The 8,220-nt window shown below is 33.6% G+C and overlaps 1 pseudogene; it reads right to left on the bottom strand.

Annotated features, from left to right (window-relative positions):
• Positions 1-5: 5 nt before the first annotated feature.
• Positions 6-7,712, bottom strand: LOC110706121 (annotated as a pseudogene).
• Between the last annotated feature and the right edge of the window lie 508 nt (positions 7,713-8,220).

Below are 8,220 nucleotides of genomic sequence, written 5' to 3' on the forward strand. Positions count from 1 at the left end.
AAGACAGCGTTCCCGGATGCATCAGTGGCATTACTTTTCTCAAGAAGATTCTGCATTTCACAAGAGGAACATAACAATTAGATGTGCTGAATTTTACATTTCTGGGAGTGGCAGCGCCCATTGCTGAATAAAATATTCAACTTGCATTAACATATAAACGGAAAAAAAAAAAAAAAGGGAACCATCTGCCAACGATATTCATAATCCATTGATTTTCTACCAAAGTACCAATATATTTTCTCAGTTGAAATCTTCCTTTCAACCTCTTGTTCATATTGCTACAGTCATTAATGGACAGAATATTAAGATTCTTCCAGCAAAATTGTTTATGGTCACTTTCATTGGCACACAATAGATACAAACTCCAAAGACTGTCTCGTCAGGTTGACATCCATCAAAAGTAAAACCACAATAAGGAGCGTGAGAAATTCAGCAACTCTAGTAGCCAATGACAACTGGATACCCTTTTTAACGTCAAGGTCTGCCCTTAATTTACATCTTCCTACAGTACCAACCAACTATGAGTTTGTGAATTTATCCCAAACATTCGTTCAAGTTGCATTTTCACATTGGTCACATCATGGGTTCAGACTTTACTTTCCATAATCTTTTGAAAGCAGCAAACTATCAATTAGGCTGCAAACGTTTCAACAATTCCAAAAGTAAGGTACAAAAACTCACCAGCGCAGCTCCCTCAGCTACACAGATGACAGCTGATCCCTTTGTATCAAGTAGGTACTCGAGATGCCTCAAAATACCATGTGGCCCATGTATATGAAATGGTACCTTGGATGAGTAAAAAAATAAAAACCACACTTTAGTGATAGGTCATATCTTAGTATGTTAGTGTGTAATGCTTCATTTGTAGTTCAACAAAGGTACCTCTGGTATCAAGCAAATATCAACTTGGCCACTAGCAAGGGAAGCATGCATTGCTATGAAACCACTGCTTCGACCCATCAATTTTACGAGGCCAACACCACGATAAGCACTATGTGCCTGTTAATGGAGCAGTCAAGAGTAAAATAGAAGCATACACAATGTATTGGTTTAGAAGCAAAATTGTTAACCGTATCCAACTTGTGCCACAAATAAGCAACTTGAGAAAGAGATAAATCAACAAGAGGCTGATTCATTATAAGAGGTCCAACCTCAATGTATGCAGAGTTAATGGCTCTTTTGTGCTTCCTCAACAGCTGTATCAAAACCAAAGGTCTTGTCCATAAGCAAAATGTCGTTATCTATAGTCTTTGGCACACCAACAACAGACACCTTCATTCGTCTTTTTCGGCACTGTAGCAAAAGAAGCAAAGAACAGAGTGAGTTCCTCCCTACACATTACAGACCCACACAGGTGACAAGCTTACAAATCAAGTTAAATGACACAGGTTTATATGTCTTAGAGTCCTCATATGAATACAAATAAGATGCTCGAGTTATGAATGCGGATATGAGAGGAAAATCGAAGGCCTGAAGTACTTTCTAGTAACCTCATATAGCATGCTTTGTTATCACAAGCACAAATAATACTTCCTCCGTTTTTTTTTTTGCAAGTCTTGCAACACTTTTATTTTCACGGTCTCCTAGGCAATTTTTGAAGAGGAGAGAGATAGAGAGAAAAATAAGAGGGACCCATGTGGGTAGGAGAGAGATAGAGAGAAAGAAATGTTAAAAATGGAAAGTGTTGCAAGTAATTAACAATTTCCAAAATAGGAAAGTGTTGCAACTAAAAAGAAACGGAGGAAGTATAATCCAAGTTTCATTTTACAATACGGAATACTTGTCACCTACTATGTATTATAGAACAATTCCCACAATGTTATTTTCAAAAAAATTGAGAATGATAAATCCCTTCCAAGGACAACTTTTATAGGTCCTAATTTAGCCTTTAATAGACAATTATTAAACAATCAAGGTTGAATGGTGCAAGTAATTACTCTCAATTGTCGGTTAGAGTTGGGTGAAGTCTAATATAGTCTCAAATTAGGTCATTAATTAGCTTAAAGGCAATTTTTTTTATCATACAAGCCTCAAAAAATGCAACAGTTGCATTAAAAAAGAAATTGAAAGGTCATTACTTGGAAAAAGTGGTATGTAATAAAGGAAAATGCTATACATAGAGCCCTTAGGGCTACATATAAGCATTAAATACACACTAGAAAATTATGTAAATATAAGCAAGTAATTACTCCCTAAATGCTTATATGTATTTAATGCTTACATATAGCATTACCCTATAATAAAGGCAGTTGACAATTTTTCCTAACATTAGTAAAGGAAAAAGGAAAAGGAAAAATGAAGTGTTTGGTACAATATGAAGTATCTTAAACCTCGTTATGAATTGCTACTGCACCAGCATGTGTTCCATTTCCACCCAAAACAAAAAGCATATTGGTTCCTCTTTCCTGTAATCAAGAAGAAATCAGAGGCATCGATATCAATCATGGCTTCATGTAGCCTTTTTTATTTTTCAAATGATGAGATGCACGAGTGAGCAACAAAAGAACCTTAACCTACCTCCATACTGTCTACAATTTCTCTGACAGTTGGCCCACCTCGTGAAACTCCTAATAAACTGCCCCCAGAGAGGTGAATGTTCTGAACAACTTTCCGTGAAAGCTGAATATAACAGAGAAATGCATCTTACGTCAAGATACATAGACAAAAATAATATTTAATTCAGATGCAAGAAGAACAAATAGTATATTTAGCACTAACATCAAAGTCTGTCCAATTGATAAAGAGGCTGAAAAAGAAGACTTACTGGCATTTCTTTTATGCCCTTGTCTGTAAAACCACGATACCCAAATGGAATGCCTACAATGTTTTTTACACCATATATGTCAAGAGTGATTACAATCTGCACCAAAAAGAAAAATCAGGAGATATGGAAACTAGAAAGCTAAGAAACTTATTTACTGCATAACATTCACAAAAACTTCTCAAATTATTTGTTTCTTCCATGGATTAACAATGATGTCTTCAAAATTCGCTATCAATATACTTTAGAAAAACCTAATCGTAAACTTAACAAGAGAGTTTATGAGATGTATACTGAGGAGTGCACTGAAATGTGGGCTTAAGGACGTGCAAGGCAATTTTAGTCCAACGTTCTCCCCCCCCGCCCCCCTTTTTTTTTTTGGCAAGGTGATTTCAATGAAGAGCACCCAGGGCGCATTGTCATGCTCCGACTCATTGTCCCCCATGCTAGCGTCATTGGGGTATGGGTGTAATGGCAACATAGGGGCACTAATCAACAACCATACACTCTAGAGCTTTATTTAAGAATAAGCGTATATTCTTAGACCTAAATGAGGGCAACATAAAAATGGGCTGGTTCAGTGCCTAAACGGGCTTTAAATGGGCTGAAACTTGAATCCGTCATATGTTGGGCTAATGAAGACCATCGTCGAGCTAATTTTCTAAGATGAAGCTTAGAAACATGATTTAATGCATGACATAAAGGTTGGTGCTATTCAAAAGGTTCTAGAGTCCTCCAGGTCACTTTTGTAGGAATAGAGCCTTTTACAAAATTTGTAAATTAGTTGGTAAAAAACTTGAATTTTCTAGGCTTTGTAGCCAGGAGGCTTATAAATAGGCACATCTCATATACACATCCATCCCAACAAACACTTGTACTCTCATCCATAGCAATACAATGCAATCTAAAAAACATAGCTATATAACATATCAAACCATTAGGTGGATAGATTGCATAAAAAAAAACACTTCAATAATGGGTAAAATTACGAATAAAATGCAACAAAACACAAACGAAATAAGAAATAAAATTGAAAAAAAAAAAAACATAATGTTATTTGCTGATTCAAATTCAAAATGTTATAAAATTATTCACTACAATACAGTCAAATTACCATAATACAAATCTAAGTATTTTTCCATGAAAATGTAGATTTCAAACGAACCTGTCTAATGACATCATTAAGACCTGGACAAAGACCTCCACAAGTAACTATTGCTGCATTAACTTCTTCGGGTCTGAAATATATTTCTTCTCTTGGTCCTGCACGATGTACCCTAAAACAAATGAATGTAAGATATAATCATCATTTTACTAATATGAATGGAATTCATAATTTTGGATACTAAAAACCAATTATTATATAAACAAGTAATTAAACAAAATCTATAATATTATTAAAACTCTAAAGAATAATGTAATATTGTCATATGTCATCCTTACCACAATACTTATTGCTAAGAATTGGTGCAAAAGTTTATCAAGATTCCAACCTAAACCCTTTCACTAATAACATAAATATCTTACCATCTATTTTTTGTGTCCATTCATTCACCATAAAACTATTAGCCACTAATAATCTACTTTGAGTTTTCCTATTTCTTATACTATTATATTAACCATCTCTCTAAATTTGATTCATTATATCGTTTGTTTTGTTGTTATTGTTATTATAGTATCTAACCATATATCTATTCTCATGATTTTATAACAACCATAATTCTGAATTCTAACCCTCTTAAGATATAAAATACTTAACAACAATTCTAATCTCATACTATAATGACCTGGGACATTGTATGGGCCAAAAACTAGTAAACAATAAAATTACCATTGCTCCACCCAGGTACAATCAGGATCAATGCACTCTGCACCGGCTGAAGCTTGCGAGGAATAGCGGATGACCTGAAATTGTTAATATGAAAGAATTAGATTCATATATAATTAGACTTTTCTTAAAATCAAGCAATGTAATGCACCTTCAACAAAACTCTGTCATTATTGTTAATGTACCCATTCCATTTCTCATCTGATGGATACCCACCTGCAAAATCTTCACTCACCGGAGACCTTAAAATAAATATTCAAATAAAAAATAGTTAATAATGAAAAAGAATGAACAAAACGATCAATAACACTATACATACAACAATACATCGATTGTAATAATGCAATAAATTAGTACCTTTCTTTATGTAAAAAAAAAACAACTATCATGTCTTAACACAGCATTTTCACTTTCACGCATGTCAATATGTAACTTCAATCATTGTTATTTTTTATTTATCAATAATCTAAAAGTATTAATAATCTAAAAGTATAAAAAAAAATAAAAAAAAAAATTGATATTTAAAATACATATAAAACCAAATTTAACAAACCCCATTTGACTTGGTATATATAATAGTGCAAATGTAAGATAGAAGCATATAATTACTTCATTCTTTTTAATTGGCACGTTTCTTTTATCAAAATCAGCTAACGCACAATTGCAACAATTAATATCTCTAATCATCAATATGTAGAAATTATACATTAAGATGATTATAAAAGGAGATCCTACATGACTATGTTTTATCATAATCATAGATTTACCAAAGGTAGTCAAATTAAATTTTGTGAATAGTGTTATAAGTAAATAAAAAACGAAGAAGCGTCAAATTTTTAAATTTCACTAGTCATTATCATCCATAAATCCATTCTGTATCTTCCACAAAGTATAAAACACTAGTTTATACTCCCTCCGACTCTTTTTGTTCTTTCATTTCCCAATTAGAAAAGTTTACAAAATTCTTCTCATTTATTTCCATATATGGTAAAAAGTTCCTTCAATTTTCTTTTATTTATTCGATGAATTTGCCAATATTTTATAACCTTTTTTCTCTTTTCGATACAAATTTGTAAACAATTTTCCACTAATTGAATTTCCCTATACATGATTTTACATTTTAATTATCATTCTCTTTAATGAAACTCCGTATTAATTACCTTTTTTTTTCTTTTTCATTTTTTTTTTGGTTTTGAATAGAGGGATTATTTAATGTAAAATTAGAATCTCTATTACTTTTTAATGGTTTCTAGCTCATCAAAATTTTCTTTTCTTAATTTACACCCGATTCTAAATGAAAAGAACAAAAAGGATTGGAGGAGAGTAGTAAACATAAAACTCATTTAAAGATACTAAACATCTCATACCTCATTTAAAGATACTAAACATCTCATACCTCATTTTAGTAAGCCATTTTGAAAACTTATAATTGAACTATTAATCCTACATCCCAACAAACATTAAAACTCATGCAGCTGAATAGCTTGCTCTTAAAGGAAAAATCACAATATAGTTGTCAGCACTCAGCAATAAACCTCACCTTTCATTCTCTTTTATCCAAACCCAACTTCTTCATATCCTTCTTAACTATTTCCATCCATGTTGGCCTTCCCCGAAATTCTTAGATCCCCTCATCCCAATCCTCTACTTTCCTTACTGATTATCTCAATACCTCCTGACCTCCGCCTCACATGCCCAAACCAATGCAATTAGTGATCTCTAATTATATCCCCAGTGTCCACAACTCCAACTGCACTTACTAATACAAAATCCTTCCATGAATACCCTATCCTAACACATCCAACTGTCAATTGTGTTCTAAATCCGTCCAAACACCCACTCGCCTTCAGTTTAATCACAAATCCTTTCAATCTTACTAAATAGTATATGCAACCATTAATTCCGCCTTTCAAATAGCCACATTAGTCTACTTATTTTCTTTCATAATTCTTACTACTACAACCAAACAACAACAAACTACTAACACACATAATTCAGTCTACTGCACCTCAAATTCACAAAATAATCAATTTCAACCACATCAAAAAAACCAGAAATTAATCCATCAAATACTCAAAACAATTATAAAAAAAAAAAAATTACCGCATTTTGAGGCAAAATGTAGAAGGCCTAGGTTTAAGATCCTTGAAAACATCAGTAAGATGCGGCAACTTAAACCGCTGCTCAAAATCATGCTCATACTTAATCTTCCAATCCGGATCACTCAAATCGATCTCCTCCGGCAGATTTCTACTCTCCGCACAACCTAACACCGTCAAATTCCCGCTTTTCCTGACACGTGTCGGTTTTCTCGGAAAATTCAACCGAAACCCTCGGTTTCCGACGCCGGAGAAGAAATTAGTTGATTTCGCCGGCGGCGGTGTGAAATTGGAGGCGATCGGCGGCGAAAGCGTTGCCATTGAAAGTAGAAGGATCGAGAAATTGAGGGGTTAAGGAGTGGAGTAGGAGAGAGAAGGTGAAGAGTTTCGTAAATTAGCGGTGGACGGAGTCGTCATGAGAGAAAGGAGATGCGCCGTCAATTATACGGAGGTGAGTGAAAAGGGAAAAAGGGGAAAGTGGTTGGGTTTTATAAAGTCAACGTGTTTGACTGACTGTTGTTTGTTTGTTACGGAGTACTGTACTTGACAAACGGCTTTGTTTTAGTTCGAGTTCGGTTTCGGTTTCGGTTTATGTTAGTCACCTTTTTTTTTTTTTGAGTCTGTAGTGTATGTGTGAGACTTTAGATTTCTTCTATGCTCACAATGTTGTTGATTCTTGTGTTCTTGCTTCTTTATGTAAAAAAAATAAAAATAAAAATAAATAAACTCACATTAGACGGGTTTTGATTGATAATGTTGTTGGATTAGTCCTTAATATAATAATTTGTTTTGATATTAGAGATTTATATTATTGAATAGTATTAGATGCAAGGTGAGCATATTGGAATATTGTTTGAAATTTTAAATAACGAAATACTTTCAGGAATGATTAGATATCAGATAATCTTTATTAAATCCCTATAACACCATGTTCTTTTCTCCTTATTTTGCAAGAAAGTAGAGCATCCTCGACCACTAACTATCATATCCATGCCTACGTCATTATTGAAAACTTATAACTAACGAACTCCTGTAAGAAAGACTAAAATAATATGATGAAGATTTTAAAAAAATAAAAAAAATAGTGTGTTTGGATTGAAGGTAATGGGGGGGAAAGGAAGGGAAATGGAGGGATGAGTATCTTTCATTTGGATAACAAATGAGGAATGAAGGGAATTGAAGGGAGAGAAATGGAGGGATTAAATTGTAAGAAGTTGATCTTTTCAAACAATTAAGAGATTTGGAAGGAAAACGCATGTATTATTCTCCCCTCTCCTCCCTTTCCCTTCTCTCCTCTTCCCCTCCCTCCCTTCTTTTCCTTCCCTTTTCTTTATCCAAACAAGCTGAAAATTTATATCCCCTTCGAACACGAGTTAGTAGAATCCAAATCAATATATAAGAAAAACATACACTTTGAAATAGAATAAACAATAAGTTTGGCAAAATCTAACTTATTTATATTATCACTTTCTCTATATGTCTACCTGAAGGCTATCACATGTAAGGGAGGATAAATCATTGTGGGTTAATTG

Source organism: Chenopodium quinoa, unplaced genomic scaffold (assembly GCF_001683475.1).
Source record: "Chenopodium quinoa cultivar QQ74 unplaced genomic scaffold, ASM168347v1, whole genome shotgun sequence".
Taxonomy (NCBI): Eukaryota; Viridiplantae; Streptophyta; class Magnoliopsida; order Caryophyllales; family Amaranthaceae; genus Chenopodium; species Chenopodium quinoa.